Raw genomic sequence first — 12786 nt, 5'->3', positions numbered from 1 at the left:
GTTGATGGTGAGTCCCTCCATCATAACAAAAGGCCACGTACAGTTCCAAGCACAGTTCCCAGAATCAGGGTAATAACAATTTATTCTTCCTGCCCCAATAACAGAGACACTGGGGATCCCACAGCAGCCAAAGTGACCATTTGGGCAGCTATGGCCTCATTCTAGGCGGGGTGGGTGTGCCTATGCAAATGAGATCGGCCCCTGAAGTTCTTTTCCACAACTTGCCACACCTCACCACCAGATGTCAGGGTGGAGCTCATCCTGACTCTGCTTACATCAGGGCCACACAGGGGGGCTGCCTCCCCCCCAATAGCCAGCCTCTTTCAGGGAAGCAAGGTGGAGAAATGTGGGGATAGGGTAAGAACTTCTGGCATGACTGGTGGTGGGAGGTGGGGGGGGGTTCCTGGCTCCCAGGGACAGGGGCAGATTGGCCAGGTGTTGCCGTTACAGGAGACGGGTCATTCTGGGATCTCTGAAGGAATCAAGGAGTTTCACTGGAACGACAAACTCAGCTCCTGGCCCCTGCCTGCCTCGCTGGGACTCAGGGGGCAGGTGGGTGTCAGCTGCTAAGCAGGGGCCTCATGGGACAGCTACAGAAGCGGGAAAGGAGCTGTGGGCAAAGGGGCAGGGGGTGGCCCTGTGGAGAAGGGCCCTGCTCAGGCTGGGGCGGTGCCCCAAGGAAAGCTCACAGAACAACGGCACAAGTCCAGGATGTTATCGCCCAAGGGGACTGGAGGGGTGAGGCCACCTCTTCCAGGGGCAGGCCCAGCAGCATGGGGTGCATGTGATGCTCTGACCCAGGACAGATCTGGCCCAGCTCAGGGGAAGGGGGGCTCTGTGATGTCAGAGAATCTTCACTTCTAAAAGACATTTTCTTTTTCTTCCACAACCCAGGGCAAGCGTGGGTCTGTTGGTGCATGAGCCAGACCCGAAACTGAGGGGAAAGAATGTGGGGGCCTCTGCCCCCCCGTTCAGAAAAGACATTTGTCGGTGGGATGCCAAACGCACAAGGCACCAGAGCTGCCGCAGGAATCTGCTGTAACCTGCCTGCATGGCCCAGCCCTGTGCAGAGCCAGCGAAGGCCCCAGCCCGCCCACAATGGAGATGCTGCCACGTGGCAACCACTCAACGTAGAGTTTGATTTCCCCAACATGAGGCTGAAACTCCCAAGCCCATGGAGCGAGAGCCTCAAAGGAGACAAACGCTGTGCCTGCGCCCTGCTGTGCTTGGAATCGCCAGCCCCAGCGAGGTGCAGGCTCTGGCAAAGCGGGACTGTTCTTAATGTTTCCTCTGAATAATGTGGGGGTGCCTCAGTTTCCCCAAGGCAGTTCTTAAATCTCTAAGTGGTGGGGTAAGCATATATGATCATTGCAGAGCCCTAGAGGGCAGGTGTGTGCAGGGGTCTGGACACAGATAATGGCTGACACCCTGTTTCCTGGCAATTGATGGCCTGGCCCTTCCCCCCTGCAAGGTGAGAGCTAAAGGGTTGGAGAACAAAGGAATCCGGTGACCTCCTGGCCCGGGAAAGGGACAAAGCCCAGAGGAGGAGGGGCTGGAGGGGGAGTCAGTTTTGGGGCTGGCTGGGGACATGGAGTGAAGTGGAGACGGGGTTCTCTGGCTCACTGCCCCCCAAAATGGACTCAGCTGAGGGGTCCTGTTCTCTGCACCTACAAGCTCTGTTTTAGGCCATGTTCCTGTCATCTAATAAACCTCTGTTCTACTGGCTGGCTGAGAGTCACGTCTGACTGCGGAGTTGGGAGGCAGGACCGTCTGGCTTCCCTGGGACCCCGCCCGGGCAGACTCGCTGGGGGAAGCGCACGGAGGGGCAGAGGATGCCAAATGCTCCGAGGTCAGACCCAGGAAGGTGGAAGCTGTGTGAGCTGTGTGTCCTGCACACAGGCTGCTCACAGGAAGGCAACTGCCCCGGAATCCTGACTGGCTTCATGGGGAGCAGTTCCAGAGCATCGCCCAGGGACTCCGTGAAAACTGGTGGCAGGAGTGGGATGTACTGCACCCCATGGATGGCGCTTCCTGCAGTAAGTGACTGGGGAGCAGTAAAACGAAGGGGGATTGATGAGGACCAGGTGTGCTGAAGACTCAGAGAGAAGCGGTTTCGGGGGGCGGTTAACCCCTGGGAGTGTGTGACCAGCGAGAAGGACTGTGCAGTAATGGGGTCTGTCACGGAGTCCCTGGGCGATGCTCTGGAACTGCGCCCCATGAAGCCAGTCAGGACTCTGGGGTAGTCGCCTTTCTGTGAGCAGCCTGTCTTCAGGACACACAGCTCACACAGCTTCCACCTTCCTGGGTCTGACCTCGGAGCATTCAGCATCCTCTGCCCCTCCGTGCGCTTCCCCCCAGTGAGTCCACTCAGGTGGGGCTCCTGGGGAAGCCAGAGGGTCCTGCACCCCAACTCCGCAGTCAGACGGGACTCTCAGCCAGCCAGTAAAACAGAAGGTTTATTAGACGACAGGAACATGGTCTAAAACAGAGCTTGCAGGTGCAGAGAACGGGACCCCTCAGCTGGGTCCATTTTGGGGGGCAGTGAGCCAGACAACCACGTCTGCACTTCACTCCATGTCCCAGCCAGCCCCAAACTGAAACTCCCCCCAGCCCCCCCTCCTCTGGGCTTTGTTCCTTTCCCGGGCCAGGTGGTCACCTGATTCCTTTGTTCTCCAACCCTTTAGCTCTCACCTCGCAGGGGGGAAGGGCCCAGGCCATCAGTTGCCAGGAAACAGGGTGTCGGCCATTCTCTGTGTCCAGACTCCTGCACACACCGGCCCTCTAGGGCTCTGCAATGATCATACACCCTTACCCCACCACCTAGATACTTAAGAACTGCCTAGGGGAAACTGAGGCACCCCCATACTATTCAGAGGAAACATTAAGAAGAGTCCCACTTCGTCACAGGGTCCCCCTGGGGACTGTGGGGAGCAGTCTCAGGGGCAGAGGAGCCTGCGGCTTGGTCCTGGGAGAGAGACGGACTTTTGCAGTAACAGGGTTCCCCTGCGGATTGCAGTGAGCGGTCCCGGGGCGGAGGAGTCTGCAGCTCGACCCTGGCAAAGAGGGGGTGACCTCGAGAAGGGCTGGCACACAAGGGGTTCTCCCTGGAAACCGTGGGGAGCTGAGAACACACAGGCCTGTGAATCCACAACAACTTGGGAGGAGCGGAGTGATGGCCTGTCACCGTCTCCTTAAGAAGGACATTGTAACCCTGTGCAAAAAGAGAGAGGGTTACACATTGGAAAGTTCACCAACGCAGAGTTAATCGTGCAGCTGGAGGAGGATAACCACTCTAAGGAACAGATTCCTGACCCCAAATGGGGCGATAGCAGGATCTGGAAGCAGCTGGAGTAGTAGCCAGGCATCCCCAAGACTCCTGTCCCCGACCAGACGAGGGTCTTCACGATCAGGTTCCCCATCTGGGAATCGGAGACGGACGGGATTGGAGCTGAGTCCGAGAGAGCAAGAGGACTGTGAGAGACAGCGAGAGGCCGAGAAAGAGCTGCAGAAGCATGAACTGGCGGTGGGGGAGCGGAGAGGTCTAGGGAACCCCCCAGGGGTGAGTGGGGATAGACCCCGGGGGGCCAGTTCCACAGGGAACCTTGAGACTAAATTGCTGCCCCTGGTTAAGGAGGGGGGGCGGGGGTGTGGATGCCACCTCACTGCCTTTGAGCAGGCTGGCGATTTGAACCAGGGGGACCCTGCGGAAAAGCCCCGGTGTCTAGCTCCCTTGCTGGGTCCCAAGGCCATAGACTCCGTCAGCCAGATGGGTGGGGAGGTGGACAGGCTCCCACTCCTGACCCCAACCTATATGTCTGCGTGGAGTCTCCTGGGCTCAGGCCCCTCGGACCCCCAGTGGGAGCAGGAGGTGATGGTCAATGGGGAGACATTCCTGGGGTGGCGAGATCCTGGGACAGAGAGAACTGGTGTCAGGCCCTGGGTGGTGCAGCCTCAGAGGCTGAGGGGCTGGGTGACCTGGGTGAAGGTCCCAGGGACGAAGCCCCTCGCCCTGCCTATGGCCCAGATCCCTGTGCAGACCCATGAGGGGTGGGGCTGGCTGGTTGTTGGGGTTCTCCGGGAAACCGGCTTCGAGACCCTGTTGTGGGGTGACTGTCTCTCTTTGGGACAGGATCTAAGCCCTGCTCCGGTAACTGCCAAGGGTTTGAATTTGAATCCAGGGAACCAGTCAGTGGAGAGGGAAATGGTCAGATGAAAATGCAGTGAAAATGGTCAGTGAAAATGCAGGAGGGAGGAGCGGCTAGGCTCAGGCTACCTGCCTGCCTGTTACCACACCAGAGCGGGGGCTCAGGCTGGCTCTGATGCAGTGAGGAAAGCAGGGAGCTCGCTGCCTACCCCAACTGGGACAGCAAGGGCAACGCTGAGCACAATGGGAGCTGAGACCCCAGCTGAGTGGGGGAGACACAGGCCGGGCAGGGGATCTGTGGGGAGTGGCAAGGTGCTTGGTAAGGAAAGTCTGGATGAGCCTAGGAAGCCTTGTGAGCTGATGGCTGTGTCTAGTCAGCAGGGTGGGAAGGCGAGGAGAGTGGAAGATGAGTGTGGACCTTACCTGTTCACTGGGTGGAGAAGTGTGACAGGGAAGGAAACGTGTCTGTGTCTGTCAGGGGTATTGACTTGCCTGTGGAGGGAGCTACCCTGATCTCCAAGCAGTTGTCTGTGACCAGCCTTGTGTGCTGGGACAAGGGGAATGAGATCCCAAGCTGTGTGTCTGGGAAAGGAGAAAGTGTGTCCGGCTCTTCTTTGTCTGTGGAGCAGACAGAAGGGGCCTTTCAGCCTGTGATGGTTGAGGGTCGTGCAGTTGTCTCAGAGCTGGTTCTGGATTCAGCTAAAGCCCAGGAAGGGAAGGGTCCTAAGTTTGTGTCTGCTCGGGAGAATGGCCCTGTTACTAGGTCGCATCCAGTTAGTGTCTATGTAAAATCCCAGAGACCAGACAATTCTGGTGCTTGTATTTTGCCTGTTGCTAGTGTGTTGTTGGGAAAGGGTGGAGCAACTCTGTCTAATCAGGGTGAGATCCTAGCCAGGGCACAAGGAGAGCATGAAGGTGATTTGATTATGTTACCTACTGAGGGTGTGGAAACCTGTAGCTAGAAGGAAAAGATTCCTGAACTTGTGTGTGGCAAAGGGAAGGAGAACGCTTCTGACCTTTTATCTAGGAAGTCTGTCAGTTTGCCTGAAAGGGGATTGTGTAGGAATCCGCCGGATGGGCCAGAGGTGATTCTGGATGTGAGGGAGACCCAGAAAGAGTCTGTTGTTGCTCAGGAAAGTGTTCCTCTAGAGCAAGCCCTAGGTAAAGAGGGTAAGAGCAGAATTTCTGTGAGGGGTGAATTGTTGCATAGAAAAGCCCTCAGGAAAGGAATCCTCATGGAGTCTTTGCAAGCAGTTTACTGCAACTGAAGGGTGTGAAAGTGATTTAATCAAGAAAGTTTCAGTTCCTACCAGCCAAAAATTTTCTGTTGTGAATGGATCCACTGACTTTCCTGTTGAAGGACCCAGTGTGGATAGCTCTGAGAAGGTCTCAGATGAAGTGAAAGCTGTTTAGAAAGTTAAACAGTCCTCTAACCAAGTGGCTGTTTGGCCAGCTTGTTGGGGAGAAGACCCAATCCCAGTTTGACCCCCTGGGGTTTTGGGGTGGCCAAAGGGCATGGGCCGCATAAACCTTCCCACATGCGGCCTGCCAGTGCTATCGACCACCCCCAACCTAAGGGAGGGCGTGAAACTGGAAGGGCCTGGTGTAACTCCCACCAAGGAATGGGAGAGATGCTGGGGCATCCATGGGAACGTTGGTGGCTTCGAACTTCCCCAGGTCACCAGCTAAAGTGATCCCGCTCAATTCGGTCTTGAAGGGGGGAGAGATGTGACGAAGCGGACTGTTCTTAATGGTTCCTCTGAATATTGTGGGGGTGCCTCAGTTTACCCTAGGCAGTTCTTAAGTCTCTACGGGGTAGGATAAGGGTGTATGATCGTTGCAGAATCCTAAAGGGGAGGTGTGTGCAGGGGTCTGGTCACAGAGAATGGCCAACACCCTGTTTCCTGGCAACTGGCAGCCTGGCCCTTCCCCCCCCCCCTGCAAGGTGACAGCTAAAGGGTTGGAGAACAAAGGAATCAGGTGACCTCTGGGCCTGGGAAAGGGGAAAACCCAGAGGAGGAGGGGCTGGAGAGAGTTTCAGTTTGGGGCTGGCTGGGGACATGGAGTGAAGGGCAGACGTGGTTGTCTGGCTCACTGCCCCTCAAAATGGACCCAGCTGAGGGGTCCCGTTCTCTGCACCTACAAGCTCTGTGTAAGACCATGTTCCTGTCGTCTAATAAACCTTCTGTTTTCCCGGCTGGCTGAGAGTCTCATCTGACTGCGAAGTTGGGGGGCAGGACCCTCTGGCTTCCCCAGGACCCTGCCTGGGCGGACTCGCTGTGGGAAGCACATGGAGGGGCAGATGATGCTGAATGCTCCAAGGTCGGACCCAGGAAGGTGGAAGCTGTGTGAGCTGTGTGTCCTGCAGACAGGCTGCTCCCAGAAAGGAGACTTCCCCAGAGTCCTGCCTGGCTTCATGGGGAGCAGTTCCAGAGCATCGCCCAGGGACTCCATGACACAGGCTCCCTCCACAGCGCACTGGGACCTCGCAAACTGCTGAGCAGGGAGCTGTCTGAACCAGCACAGAGGAAATGCCGAGGACAGTAAAGGGCTTAGCCCTGCAAGGGAGTTGGGGGCCCATGTCTGGGCCTCCATCTGCCCAGGAACCACCCCTGTGAGCATGGGTGGTGGGTCGCATAGGCTGGAGGAGACTGCCTCCTCAAACAGCCAGGTGCAGCCCCTCCCGCTGTTTATCACAGCTCCCTGCGGCTCCAATCCTACAGCCCCAGTGCTCTGGCTTTGTCTGGAGATGTACGAGGGTGGCGCAGAGGAGCAGCGTGACAACGTGTCTAGCAGTGGTGCCCTAGACAGAGATGACAGTGATGATGACATTGGTGAATACATGTTTTCGGTCCTACATGCCAAGGCTAGCTTCCCTAGGATTAGCCAAGATCAGTGTCTACTTTAGGTAAGCAAAACATCCCTGTGTTAAAGGATACTTTTAAAAAGTTGATTTTTATACATTTCCCCTAATATATATCTACGTAATTGTTCTAGGTTTGTCATGCTTGGTACCACTGTGTTCATGGGAGAAAAGGCTTTCGAAGGACACCCAACTCAGCCCATTTCCATTACCCTGTATTATCAAAACTTCTGCCAACCAGGGGAGGTAGAGCTGGGAGCTGGCTGGGCAGCAAGTTCCCTCTCCCATATCGCAGAGGGGAACACCATCAAAATGAGGATTGTGGAGAGTTTTACGACTCAAATGACACCTCCCTTCCCTTTCTGTCACTAACTTGCCCACAGATGAGATTGTGCTACGTTACACTCCCAGGCTATAAATCGCTGAACTTCTGGGCCAGATGCAATAAAAGAGCTCATGCCACAACTACTCAAATGTCCATGGAGCTCCTGAAAATTACAGACAATAACTTTCTAACACAGAAAGTATTGCAACCAATATCAGGCCACATTCCAACGGAGAACGACAAATTGATCACTGAACTAAAAATTGATGGTTGCCTAGGTGCAACTGATCACAACCTAATTTCATTTGTTATGTGCATACAGAATGGAGTGCCAATGAGCAATCCACACACTTGGGATATTAAGAAGACTAATTTCCCAAAGCTGAAAACAAAAATGAGAGGAAAGATATAAACAACATGAAAAAGGTAAATGATAACTGGAATTGTTTGAGACCAAAGAAACATAATTCTGCAGTCACAAAAGAAGGCTTCTTTGATTAAAAAATATCCTGGCTAAGGAAGAAAGTGAAAGGAGCCATTAAAAATATATATAACAAATGGACAAAATGGGGAAGCCAATGCAGTTTGGAAATGCAGACAACTGATAAGGGGCACTAAAGGTTTTAGTGAAAAATCTATGGCAAATAGGGTTAAGGAGAATAAGAAAGAATTCTTTAACTAAATCAGGAACAAATGAAATCCTAGCACTGGTATAGGTCCAATACTAGATAAGGATGGTAAAAATTGTCAACAATGAGGCAGAAAAGAGAGAAATATTCCGTAAGTATTGCTATCCTGAGTTCAGAAAGAAGCAGGATAATGTATTTATATCTTACAGTGATAATTCAATATTTTCTCTTTCATCAGTTACCAGTGCAGTGAGGTTATTAATCATCCACTATTGAAATGTTTTTAATTCCACAGGACTGGATAACTTAAACCCACATTGTATTAAAAGAATTGGCTGCGGAGCTCTGTGAACCATTAATGTTGGTGTTTACAAACCTCGGAATGGTGGTGGAGTTCCAGAGGACTAGAAAAGAGCTGAGTTTATGCCAACATTTGAAATGGGCAAATGCGATGATGGTGTGTGTGACCACAGGCCAGGCAGCATGACATTGGTCCTGATCCAGGGCTAAATCATGGAAAAGCTGATATGGAGCATAACCAATAAAGATCTAAATGATGGCAGCAAAATTAATGCCCATCAATATGATTTGATGGAAAACAGGGTCTTAAACAACCTTCTCATTTTGGAAGAGATGACAAGTTTAGTTGCTAAAGGTAACTGTACTAACTTAATATATTTAGTGTCTGAAAGAACTTAGCCCTGCATGACATGCAGACACAATGAGTACTACACAATGTCAATGTAGCCCATTTTAAATGGATTAAAAACTGGATACTTCACAGATCTCAAAAAGGTAAATTGTTAATGGGGAATCATTGTCCAAAGGGGTGTTTCTAGTGCAGTCCCACAGGGATCTGTGCTCAGCCCAATGTGATTTATTCTCTCTCTCAATGAGCTGGAAGAAAATAGAAAAGCACTACAGATAACATTTGCAGATGACACTAAAATTAGTGGAGTGGTAAATGATGGGGAGAGATACACAGACTGACCTGGGCACCTTGGTAAGGTGGGCTCATCTAAACACGTTTTCAAACAACCACCTGTAAGCTCACACACCTAGGAACAAGACTGTAGGTCACACTTATCAGATGGGGGGACTGTATCGTGGAAAGCATGACTCTTGGAGACTAACTGAATGTGAACCGTCTGTGTGATGCTGCAGCTAGGGGGGAAAACACACTCCACAGACACGTGAGCAGGAAAATACTGAGGAGAAGGCAGGTGGTGTGACCTCAGTCTGTTACTGGATACTGGACACTGACCAAATGGAAAGGGTTCCCAGAAGAGACACAAGACTGACTGGGGGTCTGGCAAGCCTGCCTTATAGGGACAGGCTCCAGAAGCTTTGTCCAAGAGCAAGTGGCACTGGCTTGATGAAGTCCTGTAAGTACCTGTCTGGGCACGCACTGTGTGGTAGCTGAAGGACCTGACCCGAGCAGACAAAGGCAGAGCGAGATCCAAAGTCTGGCAGCTGAAGCAGGAGAAATTAAAACCTGAAATAAGCTGCAGATTTTTACCAGCAAGGGGACACAACCCACCCAGAGACGCGGGCATTCTCCATCCTGTGCAGGCTCTGAGTGGAGACAGGCCATCTTTCCCAAAGACCGACTGGCTCAAAGCAGAAATGAGGAGTTTATGCAAACCCTGCAGCAGGAGGGTCTCTGGGCTGTGCCAGGCAGGAGGGCAGACTGGCCTTACTATCTATGACAGCAGCAGCTGACATGCCCACTGCACAATGTCCCTCCAGACACAGGCAAACTGACGACATTCATTCCAAACCCACCGGTGGGCAATAGGCCCTTAGGGAATGGCTGGGAAATGGCATTGTCTGGTGCTGGGCAGCCAGATAGGTAGCAGCATCTGAGCAGCTTAAACCACCGATCACCCTTTGGAACACGCTGATTTAACTAAGCCATCTGCACTGTCGGTAGATGCAGCTTCCGAAGGACAAGGGGCATGATTTAGGTAGAAAGGGCAGCCAGTTGCTTTTGCTTAGAGGCCACTAAGCAAGGCAGAAACTAAGCCCAGACAGTAGATGCCAGTCTGGTCTCCTCAGATTACCAGAGCTACCAGCTCTTGTGGCTTTATTATGATATTTGGTTTTTCTCTTCAAGCTCCAGCTCCTGGATTCAGGTGATTTCATGAAATTCTTGGTTTCTAAGCCTCCTGTTGGGGACAAAGGCTTGACAAAGTGATTTGAGTGCAGCCTCAAGGATCCAAAGCCAGAAGGCAAGGAACAAACCCACATTCAGTATGGTCCAAATCCCATGGTTTTTAAGGTTATCTCAGGTCTGGTTCATGATTTTTGAGCACTGGGAGTTGGTGAGACTAGATTCCACCAAGGTAGATAATGGCTTGGGAGAACCCATGCTCTTTCCTCTGTAGATCTCTGAGCTCAAAGGCCCCATCACCCTCACAGGGGGATATGCAAAGTCTGCAAGTGAGGGTCTGAGCACAGACTTCGGCTGGGCTGGCAGCTGGAGCCCAGGTATTCTCCCCTTTGCAGCCTGGTCCTGTCCCCCACACACACACCCACTCCTGGAGAGGGGCCCACCCTCTGGGTTTGTCCTTGCTCTCCATGTGTGGCTGTCTCCCTCCTGCCATGGCCAAAGGATCCACGCTCCCCAGGCCTGCCCTCCATTCTGGACTCACCAGCCCTGGCCAGGCAACCCACACAGGGGACAGCTGAAGCATTCACTGAAGCATCTCCCAACCCTAAGCTTCTTCCTTGTCCCTGGGATTCCTGCCCAGCTGCACAGGCCTACAGGATCCCTTTCCCATCCAAGAGACTGGCTGGGAAACCCACCTCCCCCACAGGAAAAGGGGGCAGGGCCCATTGCTGGGAACACTCCAAACTGGCGATGCCCCTGTGGTAACTGGAACACTCCTACCCGGGCTGCTGGAAGGGTCTGTATTGGGGTAGGGAGTGGTCAAGATGGGACCTGTGGGTCCATTCCAGCTACACACTTGGCACCAAGTCAGCAGGGATCCCCTACGGTGCCCAGCACTGGGGCTGCCCTGGGCAAATGAAGGGAAAGAGGGAGGGAAGAACACATGGGGTGCGGGGCATGACCCATGGATCTGGGGCCAGAAGAGACAAGAGGCAGGTGCACACACGCAGGGTGGAGAGTGAGAGATACTGGGGGGGGGGGGGGGGGGGGAAGAGAGACAGACAGACACAGGGACAGATACTGCCTGCAACGATTATTGCATCCATAATGTTGTCACGGCAACAAACAATCCCAGCTGGCGTGGGAGGGGGAGGGCGCTGAGCCTTGTGTTGATGAGGGGTGGGGGGATGGACCCAAGTTTGTTCACCTTGGTTAACTGCTCTATGCCCGGGGCAGGATCAATGTCGTGCTTGGCCCCGATGGGTCCAGTCCCCACCTCTCCCTGGCCACCGCAGAGAGCTCGCCCTGCTGGAGCTCTGTCCTCAGTGACGCAAGACAACAGCAGCTACCCCGGTCTTGGCACAATCAGGTACCACCATTTATTGCATCCCCCAACTCCATGCCCTGCGCTCAGCCTGAGCCCCTCTGAGTTCACATAGCGCTGAGCTCAGCAGCGGGCACGAGCCAGCCAGGCCTTCCCGCTGGGCTGGTGCTGCAGGAAAGGGAGGGGCCTCAGGCAGGGCCCGACTCAGAGAGGGAGAGCAGATGTGATCCCGCAAGGGGGGTAGGTGAGTTACACCTCGAACACTGTCTAACAGTGTGTGGAAAGACAAGTTGTGGTGCTCTGATGGATTTCAATCTGGAGGAGACATGCTGGAGATCTCATGCAGCCAGCTGTTAATTTTCAAAACTCTAATGATGGTTTTAGATAACTTTTTACCACAAGAAGCATTACATCCAGCACGGGGAAATGCTGGACCTCATTATGATGGATTAAGATGACCTGGAGATAACTGATCACAGAAGCTAAAAACACCAGGGAAAAATCTCTAGCTGGCAGGGCCAAGCACGACAAGAAGGTTTAAAGTATGTTAGGAGCAAAAGAAATCCTAGCAATGGTCCAGGCCCACTACTCAATGGAAACGCTAGAAGTATTGTAAAGGTGCAGAAAAGGCAGATGCGTTCAATAACTATTTCTGTTTGTAAAGAAGCAGAAAGAGCTGGGATGACCTGGGTAACTGTAGGCTGGTTGGCCTGACATCAGAAATCCAGGGAAAATAAGGGATGAGCTAACTAACGAAGGCTGGCGTATCACTGAGACCCGTCAACGTGGTTTCAGGGAAAACAGGGTTTGTTAAACAAACCTGATTTCATTTTTTGATGAGATTATAGATTTCGTTGATAAAGGTGACTGCACAAATGCAGTATACTTGGACTTTGGTACGACATTTGTCTCAGTACTGCATAATATTCTGACTGGACAATCAGCTCTATCCACTCTGAACAGAGCGCACGTTCAACAGTTTAAGAATGGGCTGACATCTCCAAAAGCAATCATCCCCGGGGACTCTTCGCTGCATGGCGGTATACCAGTGCAGCACCACAAGGGGCGGTACTAGGCTCAAGACGCCAACATCTTCACCAACGATGTCAAAGTAAATATCAAATCTGCATGCGACACACACACTGGGGGAGCAGGGAATGAGGACAGCAGCCATCCAGTGTGGTCTGGATTGCTCGGTAAGCTGGGCGCATTCCAACAGAACATTTTCATACAGCCAGCACTGTACATCTCAGAGCAAGGCAGGGAGACCACAGGCCCGAGTGCGGGCTGTCTCCTGGAAAGCAGCAACAGAGAAAGATCCTGGGGTCACTGCAGACAGCGCACTGCTGTGCCAAAGAGGGCTCCGTGGACGGATCTGCAGAGTGGGG

At 53.0% G+C, this 12786-nt stretch overlaps 1 long non-coding RNA gene across 1 annotated transcript; it reads left to right on the top strand.

The window, feature by feature from the left end:
* Positions 1-2780: 2780 nt before the first annotated feature.
* Positions 2781-8729, top strand: LOC140910945 (uncharacterized). The gene is made up of 3 exons (XR_012158802.2): positions 2781-7052; positions 7655-7758; positions 8257-8729. It is a non-coding gene; the product is annotated as an uncharacterized LOC140910945 (long non-coding RNA).
* The last annotated feature ends 4057 nt before the right edge of the window (positions 8730-12786 follow it).

Source organism: Lepidochelys kempii, chromosome 4 (genome assembly GCF_965140285.1).
Source record: "Lepidochelys kempii isolate rLepKem1 chromosome 4, rLepKem1.hap1, whole genome shotgun sequence".
Lineage (NCBI taxonomy): Eukaryota > Metazoa > Chordata > Testudines > Cheloniidae > Lepidochelys > Lepidochelys kempii.
The sequence above is the reverse complement of the archived record's forward strand: the minus strand, read 5'-3'. Positions and strand labels throughout refer to the sequence as shown.